This window comes from Glycine max, chromosome 20 (assembly GCF_000004515.6).
Source record: "Glycine max cultivar Williams 82 chromosome 20, Glycine_max_v4.0, whole genome shotgun sequence".
NCBI lineage: Eukaryota > Viridiplantae > Streptophyta > Magnoliopsida > Fabales > Fabaceae > Glycine > Glycine max.
The window spans coordinates 36756217-36772589 of NC_038256.2; the positions used below are offsets into that span (position 1 = coordinate 36756217).

Here is a 16373-nt window from a genome sequence, read left to right on the forward strand (position 1 = left end):
CTCTCACACCATACTCTTTTAATTTATTGTTAAACAAATTATAAATGTTAGAAAAATACTTGTAGGCATACTCTTTTTTTTGTCAAGCCTTTATTGTGTGAAAATAAATATAAGAACCACTAAAAATTATTTGATCACGAATTGAGAGTTGTTTGAGACACCTAACATTTTTGGAGGGGCACCCAACAACTTACCAAAATGTCGAAAATACCCTTGTGGTATTTTTTATTACAAATAGCAGCTACATTTTTTATTTCTGTAGCGTCATTTTTTTTCCTGTAAATTTTTCGTAACTTAGTGTAAGTTGCTTTCGTTAAGGGTGCTTTGAAAGCGTATTTAGTCTCTGGTGGTGTACGTGAATTTTTTTAGGAGTATACGGTGATTTTTGGTCGATTTTCGTCGTCGAAAATGAGACGAGTGCCAAAAAAAAGTTGATGTAAGTACAGATTGACAATCCGTATGACATACGAATTGTCAATCCGTACGAACGTCAACTTTTTTTTTTATACCGGCCTTTTTTATACGGATTACAAAAATAACAAAAATTTTGCAATGATAAAACAATTAATTCACATAATATTTTAAGGATTAATTTTAATTCAGTTATTGCTTAAATTTAGTTATAATTTTAATTTACTAATTGGTTAAATTTAGCAATGATAAAATTTAATTTAGTCATTAATTAAAAATAATATTTCAAAAACATGACCAATTTTTTTCAAAAATAATGGGATAATATTAGACATTACAAAAACTATATATATAAGTTACAACAAATTTAGAATCAACACATATAAAACAAAATTATAAGACAACTATTATATAAATAAACAAATTTAGAATCAACACATGATAAAATAAATATTATAAGACAACTATTATATAAATAAATTGTTCAGAAGTAATTTAAATGTTCATAATAATTTAAATGTTCATAGTAATTAAAATGTTCCAATCCTAAAATGTTTATAAACATAGCCAATAAAGCACACGGTTAAGGGTGGGATTAATGAATTCAAAAACGATTTTCATGTCAGCTTTCAAGGACAACGTTTCGCAGAAATGTTTCCATCCAACTTCAATTTTAAGTGTCTTCCTCCAATGATTGAACACAAGCCGACATTCAGCAACGTTTTCCAAGTGCAAATGAGTCTAGCTTTTGTCTTTAAGAAAATAATATATACTGCTTGGAAATGTCCTGATATTAAGAATAGTGTTATGTTAGCAATTTATGTAATGAAATTTAAAACTTGAAAATAAAGAAATGAAATTAGGAAGTTGCTTACCAGACTGCTATAGGAAACTTTATGCTCAGTGAGATAAACCTTGAAGGTCACATAACCTGACACTTGATGATATAAAGAGTGTCATCTTGGGAATGATCTGGCAGACAACTGGTCTTGAATATAGTAAGAAAAAATACACTCTTACCATAATGATGCAAGGATACTAGATGATCTCCGGTTAGCTAGTAAAAATCGTGTAGTGCTGTCCACCCTGCTATAATGACTGGACGGTCCAAATCCTTGTTGTACACAACGTTACGATAATTTTCGTCTTTGTCAACCAAATGTCATACACTGTCCATTATGTCCTTCCACTTGACATCATATACCTTACCAACTTCACCAAAAATCTACATGTCATATCACAAAATAAGATTGGTTAGTTATACGAAATAACAGAAAAATCAAATGTTATTTAAATCAAAATGAACATGACCTGGTCCCTGGCGCTAACAGTCTAAAAAAAGCCTCTGGTGGAGCCGCGACATCCTGCATCATGTTTGCCAATTCCTTCCATTCCCCATGCTCTTCAATTGTTAATTCTTACATGATTAACATTAGGCAATTAACATGCATTCAAGCACAAAACAAAATTAACATTCAAGCAACTATATGCTAATTCTTTCTGGGCACATTCGCAATAAGCTATTCAAGTCCTCATTCACGCTGGTCCAACGTGATGACGATGCACGAGAACGTGACATTCTAAAATATATTTGACAAAAGAATATTTTATTATTTTTGTTCTACTTTTCCTGTTTCTAGTCTAATGTTTGTGTTGAAAAACTAATATAATCTAATGTAAATTGTAATCTAATCCTACTAACACTTTTATTGTGTGAAAATAAATATAAGAACCACTAAAAATTATTTGATCACGAATTGAGAGTTGTTTGAGACACCTAACATTTTTGGAGGGGCACCCAACAACTTACCAAAATGTCGAAAATACCCTTGTGGTATTTTTTATTACAAATAGCAGCTACATTTTTTATTTCTGTAGCGTCATTTTTTTTCCTGTAAATTTTTCGTAACTTAGTGTAAGTTGCTTTCGTTAAGGGTGCTTTGAAAGCGTATTTAGTCTCTGGTGGTGTACGTGAATTTTTTAGGAGTATACGGTGATTTTTGGTCGATTTTCGTCGTCGAAAAATGAGACGAGTGCCAAAAAAAGTTGATGTAAGTACAGATTGACAATCCGTATGACCATACGAATTGTCAATCCGTACGAACGTCAACTTTTTTTTTATACCGGCCTTTTTTTATACGGATTACAAAAATAACAAAAATTTTGCAATGATAAAACGAATTAATTCACATAATATTTTAATGATTAATTTTAATTCAGTTATTGCTTAAATTTAGTTATCAATTTTAATTTACTAATTGGTTAAATTTAGCAATGATAAAATTTAATTTAGTCATTAATTAAAAAAAATATTTAAAAAACATGACCAATTTTTTTCAAAAATAATGGGATAATATTAGACATTACAAAAAACTAATATATATAAGTTACAACAAATTTAGAATCAACACATAATAAAACAAAAATTATAAGACAACTATTATATAAATAAACAAATTTAGAATCAACACATGATAAAATAAATATTATAAGACAACTATTATATAAATAAATTGTTCAGAAGTAATTTAAATGTTCATAATAATTTAAATGTTCATAGTAATTAAAATGTTCCAAATCCTAAAATGTTTATAAACATAGCCAATAAAGCACACGGTTAAGGGTGGGATTAATGAATTCAAAAACGATTTTCATGTCAGCTTTCAAGGACAACGTTTCCAGAATGTTTCCATCCAACTTCAATTTTAGTGTCTTCCTCCAATGATTGAACACAAGCCGACATTCAGCAACGTTTTCCAAGTGCAAATGAGTCTAGCTTTTGTCTTTAAGAAATAATATATACTGCTTGGAATGTCCTGATATTAAGAATAGTGTTATGTTAGCAATTTATGTAATGAAATTTAAAACTTGAAAATAAAGAAATGAAATTAGGAAGTTGCTACCAGACTGCTATAGGAAACTTTATGCTCAGTGAGATAAACCTTGAAGGTCACATAACCTGACACTTGATGATATAAAGAGTGTCATCTTGGGAATGATCTGGGCAGACAACTGGTCTTGAATATAGTAAGAAAAAATACACTCTTACCATAATGATGCAAGGATACTAGATGATCTCCGGTTAGCTAGTAAAAATCGTGTAGTGCTGTCCACCTGCTATAATGACTGGACCGGTCCAAATCCTTGTTGTACACAACGTTACGATAATTTTCGTCTTTGTCAACCAATGTCATACACTGTCCATTATGTCCTTCCACTTGACATCATATACCTTACCACTTCACCAAAAATCTACATGTCATATCACAAAATAAGATTGGTTAGTTATACGAAATAACAGAAAAATCAAATGTTATTTAAATCAAAATGAACATGACCTGGTCCCTGGCGCTAACAGTCTAAAAAAAGCCTCTGGTGGAGCCGCGACATCCTGCATCATGTTTGCCAATTCCTTCCATTCCCATGCTCTTCAATGTTAATTCTTACATGATTAACATTAGGCAATTAACATGCATTCAAGCACAAAACAAAATTAACATTCAAGCAACTATATGCTAATTCTTTCTGGGCACATTCGCAATAAGCTATTCAAGTTCCTCATTCACGCTGGTCCAACGTGATGACGATGCACGAGAACGTGACATTCTAAAATATATTTGACAAAAGAATATTTTATTATTTTTGTTCTACTTTTCCTGTTTCTAGTCTAATGTTTGTGTTGAAAAACTAATATAATCTAATGTAAATTGTAATCTAATCCTACTAACACTTTCCTATTTCTACTCTAATGTTTGTGTTAAAAAACTAATCTAATCTAAATTGTAATGTAATCCTACAAATATTTCTTGGATAAACTGAATAATAAATAAATCATTCATAAAATCAATAATAAACAAATTAAAATCAATATAAATATCCTTCATTTTTTCCTATTTTTTTCTAATAAAAAAGCATTTTAAAAATTAAAAAACCTTTAAAAAAAAGTCATACGAATGGTTCATACGGATTATCAATCCATATGAAGGAAATGTTTTTTAAAAAATAAGGTCATACCGATTGGCAATCCGTATGACTATTTCACTGAAAATAAAACTTTTTTTTTAAAAAAAAAGCCATACGGATTGCCAATCCGTATGACTATTTTACTTAAAATAAAACATTTAAAAAAAAGTCATACGGATTGACAATTCGTATGACTGTTTCAATAAAAGAAAAACATTTTTTAAAAAAGCCATACGGATTGGCAATCCGTATGGCTTAAAACAGTTTTAAAAAAAATCCATATACATTTGCTATTTTACTTAAAATAAAACATTAAAAAAAAACCATATGGATTTGCAATCTGTATGGCTGTTTCAGTAAAAGAAAAACACTTTTCTTTTAAAAAAAAGCTTAAAACAGTTTTAAAAAAAAAATCCTTATGGCTATTTCAATAAAAGAAAAACCAGTTTTAAAAAAAAAGCCATATGGATGGGCAATCCATACGACCTTTTCACAAAATAAGCACGGAGCAGACAAAGAGGAAGCATGGCAGGTTGCGACCTCTTCTTCGCTGCCTCCTCTTCATTTCCTTGTCTTGTTCTCCTGTCGAGGTTAGTGAATCTTCTTCCTTCTGTGGTTCTTGTTCTTCCTTACCTGTCATGCTTTGGTTTGCATTACAAGCAGCAATAATGCAAACCAAAGCATGGAAGGTAAGGAAGAACAAGAACCACAGAAGGAAGAAGATTCACTAACCTTGACGGAAGAACAAGACAAGGAAATGAAGAGGAGGCAGCGAAGAAGAGGTCGCAACCAACAGTGGAGAGGCCGCCGAAGAGGAGAGGAGGAGGCAGATGAAATTTCGGAGGAAGAAGACGCATTCTCTCGGAGGAAGAAGAAGACGCATTCTCGAGGTAGGAAGAAGAAGAAATTTCGAAAATGTACAATGACTCGTACGGACGAGTCACCGTGTTGCTTTTATATGAAAGGGTGAAGGACATTTTCCTCCTTTCATCCAGGTTATTGAGTGCCCCAAGCCACTGCCTCACGAATTTGATCAACCTAACAAACTTAGTATAGTTGTACCTATTGAGCTCAACACATAGGCTTATAAGCTAGTTCTAGTTGTTATTGAACTTGCATTTTGAGGAGGAAATCAACTTTGATTAAAAAGCTGCGTACAATTACAGTTGTGCATGTTGCCCAACAGTCTAGAAAGATTGACCTTCTCTACAGTTGTAACAAACATGAAGCAAACGGCAGGTAACAATGGCTAAGGACTGATGTTTCTTCTTCTCTGGTAGGAAACTCACCATTCTAGAATACATGTACTTTTTTTATATGTTTGGAGGTGCGATGATAATTACAATATATCATATTTTCTATAAAAAAAAATATTGATCTAAGTTTTTATTTCTTCTTATTTTTTAAAATAGTTATCATTCCCTAAAAATTACATTTATGAAATTTTAAAAGATTAATTATGTTTTTAATACATAAACTTTATCAAGTTTTTTACTTTTAGTTTCTTGATCAATTTTAATCTGTCAATTCTTTTAGTCTTTATCATTTAATTTTGTTATTAATTTTATTATTATTTAATTACATTTTGCAACGATTAATAATTTATAGATCAGTGCCTGCTTGGGTGTTTAAAACATGTTAAACAATTTTGAGTGATTTTTAACCGTAATAGATTGTTTCTCACCTTTCAATCCATTCCAGGTGGATAACAAACTTGTGTTAAGTTCGAATCACTATTTATGATAAATCTATTAATTTTTATAATAACGATTATCTTTGTTCTTAATTATAGGACATAGTTAATTAATTTGTTAATTAAAAAAATTAGTTAATTTAAGGAGTATTAAATCTGTCTATAATTATAATATTTTTTTAAATTTATCCTTAATCTTTTAATCCGTTCCGGGTAAGTGGATAACACAAATCAATTTCAAATGTAAAATTAATCTAACAAGCTTGCTTTTAAATGTAAAGTTAAAGACACGCATTCATCTTTCAAAATAAGAGGAAAAGGTACAGTATAACCGTGTATTATTTCTCCTTTTGGAGATTACGAAATCTATTTATTATGGTGTGATTATTATAAGAGCAAAGTGAAAAACATGAAGTTATGGAGCAATCCTCAACGGATATAGCCCATAGGTTGCCATTTTTGCAACTTCAATATCTCAATCGGAGTGCAATTGCGATTAGGGACTAGACGCTCATCTCCGCCGCGAACTTCCTCGTCACAGCACTCCCTGATCCCTCGAGATCAAAACATGTTAATGTAATATATTGTAATCATAATACTTATATCAACAATTTATTATTACTAAACGAATGCTATAGTTATGACTACAATCACAACGTTTATTTTTTTATTCGTTGATAAATGATTTTTTTAATATGAAGAATTGGCTAAAATATGTAAGTATGAAAATATTACAGATTTACATTTTTTTTATAAAATTAAAATGTGTCAATTTTTTAGTTTAAAACAAAATTTGGAGATGGCAGCTTATGTGTATATATATATATATATATATATATTTTTATAGATTGGTTATATACTTGGTCGATGATAAAAATGTAACATTTACATAAGTTATAAATAACGATCCTTCTTGAATTTATTTTTCATTGAGATGACATCTTTATTTAATAAAATTTAAATAAAAAATTGTATAAGAACTAAATACGTGATTCATAAATTAAACGACTAAAATGAAAAAATTAAAAGAAATAAAGGCCTTGATAAATTGAGCTTGTGATTTGACATGACATCTTTATTTAATAAAATTTAAATAGAAAATACTATAAGAACAAAATACGTGATTCATAAATTAAACGACTACGATGAAAAAATTAAAAGAAATGAAGACAAGTTGATAAATTGAGCTTGTGATAACAGGCAATCCAAGTCGGTCGACGATGACAAAGTTCACACCTTTTGGACAAGAAACAGCAAAGCTACGTATTAACGTACAACGGTCTGTTTAGTTCAATGGAAAATAAAAGAAAAGGACAAAGAAGAACATCAAAAGAAAACCAGAAATCCCTTATTTGATATGTAATGAAAAAGAAAAAAAATAACTTTCTTTATACCTTAAAATAGACAAATAAAATTATTGCATATATATATATATATATATTCAAAGTACAAATAGTTTAATCATTATAAATTTTGACAATAATATATGATTAATGATAATAAAATAATTTTATGTTATTCAATTATAAATTGTCACATATGGTTATTAATATTTACAATAAAAAACTTAAAACTTACACTGATATTACATAAAAGTTAAACTCAAAATTTGTACACTTTCAATTGTCCAAAGATAAATCTTTTATATAATTTTCTCATTTGAGTTTTAAAAAATTAAAGTAAAAAAATAAAGAAACAAAAATCTATTTCATTTTAGCCTTATTCGATGTTAGAGAGATTTAAATGTAAAAAGCAAATTATCATTTTTTTTATAAAAAATTTAAGAGGCAATGATAGCACAGACCAAGGCAGAAAAACTTCCGAACTCAAATATCATTTACGTTCACTTCACCCTAAAGAGAGATAAATCATAAATGCAAATACCTCTTTGAACCCATGGGCTAAAGTATGTTAACTAAATTACTCTCCTTTCCTTTTAACTACATTAAACAAAGGATTTTTTTTTATATTTTTTTTTCACTCACCTCTCCTCCCATTAAAATAGCTATTATCCATTTATCTCCTTTAATCCTATCAGTAAAGAGAGATATTTTGACTCCCATATTTTTTTCTTGTCTTCTTAATTTTTTATTCGCAACACAGATTTTTCATTCATTTTCTTCCACCCAAATATCATATTGGGAATTGGGATATAATAATAATAATAACAATTGGGAAGTAAACCCACATCTTACGTAGGAAGAGATAATCCATTAGGCCAATGTAATTCATTACGAAGTTCACAGAAAGGAAACCTGTGACCAACCTCTAGAAAAACCCATCTCAGGGATGATTTCCACATAATCTCATCATTTAATGAAAATAGACACTATAATCAAATGAATCAACATGAGACAGTCCAAGATTATCCACCATGACTGTTTATTATTACATCTAACAATCTGTAATTCGACCAAAAAGCTAACAACCTGTAAGCATAAGCTGATGTTTTCGTTGTCCAATCACATTGTGTTTGTTGTCCTGTTCTATAAGAAACGGTTGTCTCAGTATTTGTTGGTCATCCTTTGCAAAGGTATCTTTCTATTTAGCACCTGTATTAGATAAATCAATAAATAGATGAATATCTTCTTTTTTTTTTTTACAATGCCAGCAATGGGGATCGAACATAAGTCCTCATGCATCTACCCCCAACCACACCACTAGGTCGACCCTAGTGGTTTTAAATAGATGAATATCTGATAAGAACAGCAGTAGGCCCAGCTGATTACAAACCTTCGAGGACAAAAGAGCCAACAAGATCTACTTCAGGTGACTCAAGGGGCTGTTTGGAATCAACTTGACTAACTGGCAGAGCTTCAATTGTCTGATCAACTTGTTCAGAATTGAGCTCAAGTTTTAAATGAGGTTTGTTGTGGTCAATCGGGCTTTCAAGTTGCTGGTATTTGGGCTTGTTTTTCTCGAGGAGAAGATAGGTGGTGCAATACCAAAATAGCAGTATTCTATTTTGTGCTATCACCCTATCCCTAATCCTACTTTTTCCAAAGGAAATACGCTCTAGTGCCTGTAAAAAAAGGGAGGGGAAATACCAAAGTGAGCTGCATCCGCATTCAAGAAAGCACATATATTCTGACAGTGGAAAAGCAGATAGGTATTTTGTATAATTGTGTGATATTATCTATTCTAGAAACAGTTATCCAAGAAGAGACGACAGCGGATCACAAGTTAATTTCAACTTAAACAGAAATTGTTGAATGAGAGCATATTATAAGTCCAGGTTAATATTCTAAAATTACCATTTATATAATGAAGAGAGAATAAAACCATTACTACTCAAGCAACAAATATCTTTCAGTAATATTATAACATACAAGTTGATTCAAAACTGATGGTGATTAGTCTATTCTGTAAGGCCAGCTTATAGGATTACAGGGTTTTTTTTCCTCCCTCACTTGTGCCCCTTGTCAAAAACCCAAAAGGAACCATTTTTGCCAGCTTGTTTTTCCTTTTTAAGATTTTTTTTTATACTTCATAAAATTTCTCTGAACTTTTGGTGTCCAGTGGTCACAATATATCCCTTTTTTTCCAATTCTATCAAACTTGATATTCCAATTGAAATGAAAAGATTGATGTCTCTACTCTCACCTGTTCTCCAGTTTGAATATCAAATGAATGTTGATGGTCAAATTGAAGACCACTAAATTCATTGATAGAAAGTCCCTGAAAAGCCCTGAAAGTGTGCATAGATCAATTTGTTATTCATTAGTATTAGAGCAAGGGAAACCATAATTAAACTCTGCAAGGATATCAATACAGTTCTGTTTCCTAGTACATGCTATATAGTTGAAGTTAACTCCTCTTGCTCACTCATAAATCAGAACTGTGCTTACCATCTAATCAGAGAAACATTAGGAATCCAGCGGAAGATGATTGGAGTATTCTCAGGATTGACATAGTAGCCTCCAAATACAATAAAAACTGTCATGAGAGAGGGGCCTACTGCCATTGCTGCTTCAGTGGTTGGAACCATAGCACCAACAGTAAGACCCATAGCAGATGCAGCAAAAGATTCCATAGTGACAATGCCACAGAATTTCCCAAATCTAGAATGTCAAATTAATAAGTCAATTATAAGAGATGGGAAGAATTAACAGGAATAAAGCTCTCAAGAGAATAAAGGCAGAAAGGAGGAGAGAGAAGAGATGGTGACATAAGGGATAGATTCCATAAGATCAAAGGAAAATATTTAATGTTATTTTTTATCTACAGAATATTCATTGGTCACCACCTATGTATGTATACCCCTACAGCCTTTGGGATTGGCCAATATAAATAATCCTCAGAAATGAAACAATGACAATAATGGATTGTGAAGGACGTTTAGAAAATCATGCATATTTCTCGGTCCTCGTCATATAAAGAATTACAGAAAATTTCAATCAACTACTACCCCAACAAAAAGTTAAATATGAAAGAAAATTGCAATTTGATTCAAACTATAGCACCTTTGCAAAGTAGGATGCAGACGTGCCATTGGATACAAAACAGCACCAAACATTAATGGAAATGCTGCTCCAATGGGGATCTCAGCCAACAATTTTGAGAACAGATAGGGGCCTGAGGAGTATGAGCCTTTAGCACGTTCTCTATCTACAATTGCCCGTTCCTTTGGAAACACACCAACAGTCTTTGTGAGAGCAGCCATAGCTGTGTTTATTGCAGTAACCTGTGAGGCTCACCATGTAATTAAGGAAAGCAAACTTAGCCAAGTGAATTTGTCATTTTGATAACATCACAAGATTTGGGTTTAAAGCTTTTCAAAGCGTTGTCAAGACAATTACACAATAAAAGATGAAACTCAAATAGTCAAGTGTACTAGATTTTGGATAACACTATCCCTGCACAATTAATTGGTTGTCCCCATAAGATTTTTATTTTATGTCAATAAGCAAAAATCTCACTATTATTTTAGGAATTTGACCTTACAAAATCAACTAAAGTACTAAACTAATAAGACAAATAAATAAAATAGGTGGTGATGAGTGAACATTTTATGACAGAAAAATCAAATTAGATAGTTTTCATTCTCCTTGGAACTTATTTGTCTACATCATGAAAAAATGATCAATCATGAAAACATGATTAGTGTATAATTACTATCTTCTTATGCTCAATTTTTTGTGTCTAACTATTTGATACTAATAAAGTAATAATTAACCCCTCAAGTATCTAATCACATAATAATTGGATAACATAGGATCACTAGCATAGCATTCTAGTGCACAGTTTTGATCAGATATATGTGGTTTATTCACGTGAGCAGAAGGTGTCTATACCAAAAATCAAAGGATTAATAGTCAAAGGTCTAATTATCAAAGCAAGTTGTCTGAAGACAAAAACTTGTAGATATTACCTCAGAAGATCATTCTAATATGCATAATTAATTCCACAACAGCCAATATACATGAATTTAAATGTATACATGATTTTCTTCAACATTAGTGTTAGATAGGATAGGAGGTTTGCTTGGAAGTTGGAAGAATAAAGGGATGACAAAGGAAAAGTTAGTATTCACCGTTAGAGGGGATTATTAGATAAATAAATAGGGAAATGTAAGTGTAGAGAGATCATTCAGTTTTATTAGTTTTGGAGAACAGAGCATTAGCACAGCTGTGAACAGGACAACCCTTAGTGAAGGAAAAACCTTCAGAAGGAGAAATCCTCCTATTTTATGTTTGTATTTCAATCACCAATAACAAAAGCATTCTTTTCCTCCCTTCTCTGTTTTCTAAGTTACCTCTCAGAAAAATCATATTCTGTTTATGGGTTACAACCACGTAGTAGAATAAAATTGAATATGTAGAATAGAAACATTTCATAGTTGTTCTGCAGTGTTAGCAGCAAGCCAATATGAGAAACAAGCATGCAGGAATCAAGAACATCACAAACCTGAAGTAATCCCATTCTGTCTTGTATTGAAGTCTGAGAATTTCCCATTCTCCAAAATACTGACCCAAAGATAATTGCCGACGCAATTGACATCCTTGCCCGAACTTTGTTTGTTGGTGCATCACGGGAAGCCTAGTTAGCCAGACAATCACCAATCCAATGAATGAGAAATAAGTTTTCTCCTAATACTGGGTATAAGAAATACATGATCCTTTATTATCTTCCAAAACTACATATAATATCTAGTGATCAGAATAAAAAATTAAAGATAACAGGTGATTATGTTGAGTCTGTAATGTAATATGGAGAAAATAAATATTTAACTGCACAACATACAAGATGTGAAAACAATAAATAGCAATCCACTTTTGTGATTATATCTTGCCAAATGACTTAAGGAAACCTCATAGTCTTAAGATACTTAAAATTTGTTCAAGAAGGAAAACTTTATATGGGTCCTATCATGCAATTTATCCAAATCCTTCCATCCTATGAGCAGACAATCAACGAATTAAAAAAGGCAGACCTGCATCCATGCTCTTTTAAGGAGCAACCAAAAATTGCTTCCACCAAACTCCTTTCTTCTTTACTACAGCCCTCTGGCTGATTTTTTTTCTACTGTTCGACAGATCATTTATAGTAATTGGAGTTGCATATATAACTGCAGATTGTCTTTGTGAGAATGACTCAACAAGACCATCAATCCTTTTTTGAGAGGTATAGACACTATCAGCAGAACTGTAGTCTATGGATATTAGATCAGCCAAAAATTCAGCAGGATTTATATGATCTGGACACTGGTACCTGTTACATGGACAAGTATCAACCAATTATTCAAAACAAACAGTAAAGAAGTCACAGATAAAAGAATAAATAATATATACACAGACAATGTTAAGGATTTTTACACCATCCAATCACAAACCGCCATATGTGATATGCTTGTTAACTTTTATAACAATTACCTTAAAGGTCATACTAAGGATGTTTTTGATTGAATGACAGTCTAAAAACTTTTACAATAACAATGCATGCCTATTAAACTCTAGATAAAATTTAAAGTAATGTAAAATAATTTCAATCCACTATTTCTTACTCCTATAGTCCTATTCAGATATTTGCAACAAACAAACACTAGGAAGAAAGGGACTATCGCAGAATATATTCAATGAAGAAAAGGTTAAAAGACTATCGCAGAATATATTCACTTAACATCTCAACTTGAAGCCAAAACAGAAATATCTACCAACTGCATAAAAATTGGAAACTAGGCAAATATCAAGGTTCAGAAAGATGATGAAAGAAACCTTCCTCTCAGAGAGTTAGTTATATATATATATATAAAAACCAATTATGCGAGTAAGGATTCAATTCATACACTACTTAATATCATTATGACTTTGCTAGAAAATCCTTAGACATGTGATAAAGACCCTAATTCATATTAACTCAGTCTGGTTTTGAAAGTAAACAAGTACAGTAACAATAGAAGCATAATATTACTCCAAGAATATTGCTTATCACAATGTTGCTACCAATAACAAGCAAAGACTTGATTAAATCGTAAAAAATGTAAATATTATATTTGAAATTTTGGCAAGCTTCTAATCTGGATTTCTTGGATTTTCGAGAAGTATACCTTTTCAAATTAAGATTGTCAAATAATAGACAGAAAAGGTTGTGTTATCAACTGAATATAAAGAAGTCAGTTAAAATGAAAAAGGTTGTTCAGTAGAATATGAAACTAACTGCGCCATAATTCTTAAATAATATAATATTGAGACTTGAGAGAATTCCCAGTGTGGAGAACGTATAATGGCTTAATATAAATAAGGTTAAGATGATAACCCAAATTTTGAGAAGTATGCCAGTGGTTCATCACGAGCAGGACCAGCATAAACAAGTGAACCCTCTGTTAGCAAGATGATGTCATCAAATTTACTATACACTGAACCTCTTGGCTGATGTATCGAACAAATTACAGTATGACCATCTTGTGCAAGTTGTTGGAGAGTTTCCATGACTTTCTCAGCCTGGAAGGCATCAAGTCCTGAAAACACAGAAAACAACTTCATGACAAAATATGTGGAGAGAGAGGTTATGATTGTCTGTACAAATTGACTGCATTTGGAAGCAGCTACTGGCTGGGAAAATCCATTTACATGATATTACATCAAAGATTTAAAAAAGAAAGCATGACTTTTGTGATAAAAAAAAATCATCAAAGGTGAAAAATTATATTTGTGCACATTATTATGCTATTGTTATATAGACTAAAATGCAAGGAACTCCTTCTGAAGTATATGCTAATGTTAGAAAAAACACTTGTGGTTCAAAAGTTATCTCCCTAAACTATTTCTTAGTTTTTATTTTAAGCATGCATACAAGGAATATACTTTCTGTATGCAAGGTTATATTATTGTTTTATCAGCCATATACTTACACTATATCATACGCAAAGTTCAAGTTCAATTCAAAGCAAGTTCTGCAAGTGCATGATTACCTGTTGTGGGTTCATCAGAAAATATAACAGATGGGCTTGCAAGTAGTTCACATGCCATGGATAAGCGTTTCTTTTCACCACCACTAATTCCACGAACTTTTGCATCACCAACATTGGTATCAGCACAGCTAACCTTTTGAAGAAAAAGCATACAGATGCCAAAGGGAGTATCAGTAACATAGGACTATCCAACAAGAGCAACACATTTTCAATCATAAATTTGAAAGAGGAAAGCTGAAAGTAATTATGTACAATACAAATTGCAGTTGCAGTTGATCAGAATGGATGAATTGAAATTGATTCTTCAAGGAAGATATAAAGGATTGTAGTAACTGTTCCTATATTCCAACATACTAGCAGTAACTACTTTGCCACTAACACAAGTTCCGGTATACGACTCACCAAACCTAGTTTGAAAAGGAGATTGTTCACGAATTCATCCCTCTCTTCCGCAGAAGATATGTTAGGAAGCTGGAGTTCTGTAGCAAGAGACAACGTCTCCCGTACTGTGAGCTGCGAGAAAAAGAGATCCTCCTGTCTCACATATGCAAACCTACACCAATAAACAATGGCATTTTAATTGATCTCCTTAGCAACTGAAAAAAGAAATATATATATATATATATATATATATATATATATATATATATATATATATATATATAAACTACAGCAAATACAGTTCTGATTCACAAACAAACGAGCATACTTGTAAGCATTCTTGGAACCAGGGTTTCCATTGAACTCCAAAACGCCACTCAAATGCAGCCGAGGAGATGCCGTGAGCTGACCCGCAAGAACATTAAGCAACGTCGTTTTCCCTGAACCTGAAGGTCCCATTATGGCTAATAACCTTCCAGGCTTAGCTTCTCCACTCACATTTTTAAGCAGAAACCTCACCTGTTCATTTTACATCACCTACCAATCATCACCTGAATTAAAAATAAAGAATAATCTATAAATCCCTATCAAACCAAGCAACTTACAAGGTTGAACCAAAATGTGCAGTGTATGTAACGAAATAATTAACAAATTAATTGCGACAAATAGCCAAATTTTAATTAACAGGATTTTAACTAGCATTCACGAGAAGAAGGAAACAGGAACTCACGGACTTGGAGGATTTATCGGAAAGGGAGCAATTGATGTTTCTCCACCGGATTGTGACCGGCGTGACCTTGCCGGCGGTCGGAGCTTCGACGTCGTCGGAATCGTTCTCCGGCACGTGGTCTGCGTCGTTCACCGGAGAGAGGGCGGGGCCGGGAGCGGAGAAGACGCGGACGAGGAAGGAGACGGCGACAGCGATGACGACCTGGCCGAGGCCACTGCCTCCGAAACCGACGACCATTTGGTACACCTTTTTCCCGCCAAAACCCGCCATTATTGTCTCTTCTCTTTCGTCTGAAGTGTGCACTGTGAAACCGAGTGTGAAGTGCGTGCTGCGAACGTTAGAGGTGAAATATCCCAACGGAACGACGACGTTTTGGTCCCGGAAGTAAAGAGCATGGGTGACATGTGTCAGCGATTAGATAAGGTGCGTAGGAAAAGACGAAACAGGTACTATTTTTTCTACTTATGAAATGAAGTGAATAGAAAATAATTAGATGCGTTTTTTGGTTTTCTCTCGTGGATATGAAATGAAAGCGATTTCCTTATCTCTAGCAAAGACCCTTGCCATGCTTCAATTCAAGAATCCCATACCGTAACGAAACGAGAGCGATCATCTCTTATAAACTTGTAGTAGTAACATATACTAGGATTTTCTTTTAGATAGTAATAAAAGAAGAAAATGGTTTTAAGTTCTAAAAAAGTCCAAACAAAATTATAAATTAAACAAGTGTTAAAAATTTATTGTCACTTTAATGAATGAAAATAAAATGTAAGATTACTAATTAT

General features: G+C 32.2%; 1 pseudogene; it reads right to left on the reverse strand.

Moving 5' to 3' along the window:
• Positions 1-8360: 8360 nt before the first annotated feature.
• On the reverse strand, positions 8361-16117 carry LOC100804521 (ABC transporter G family member 7-like; annotated as a pseudogene).
• Between the last annotated feature and the right edge of the window lie 256 nt (positions 16118-16373).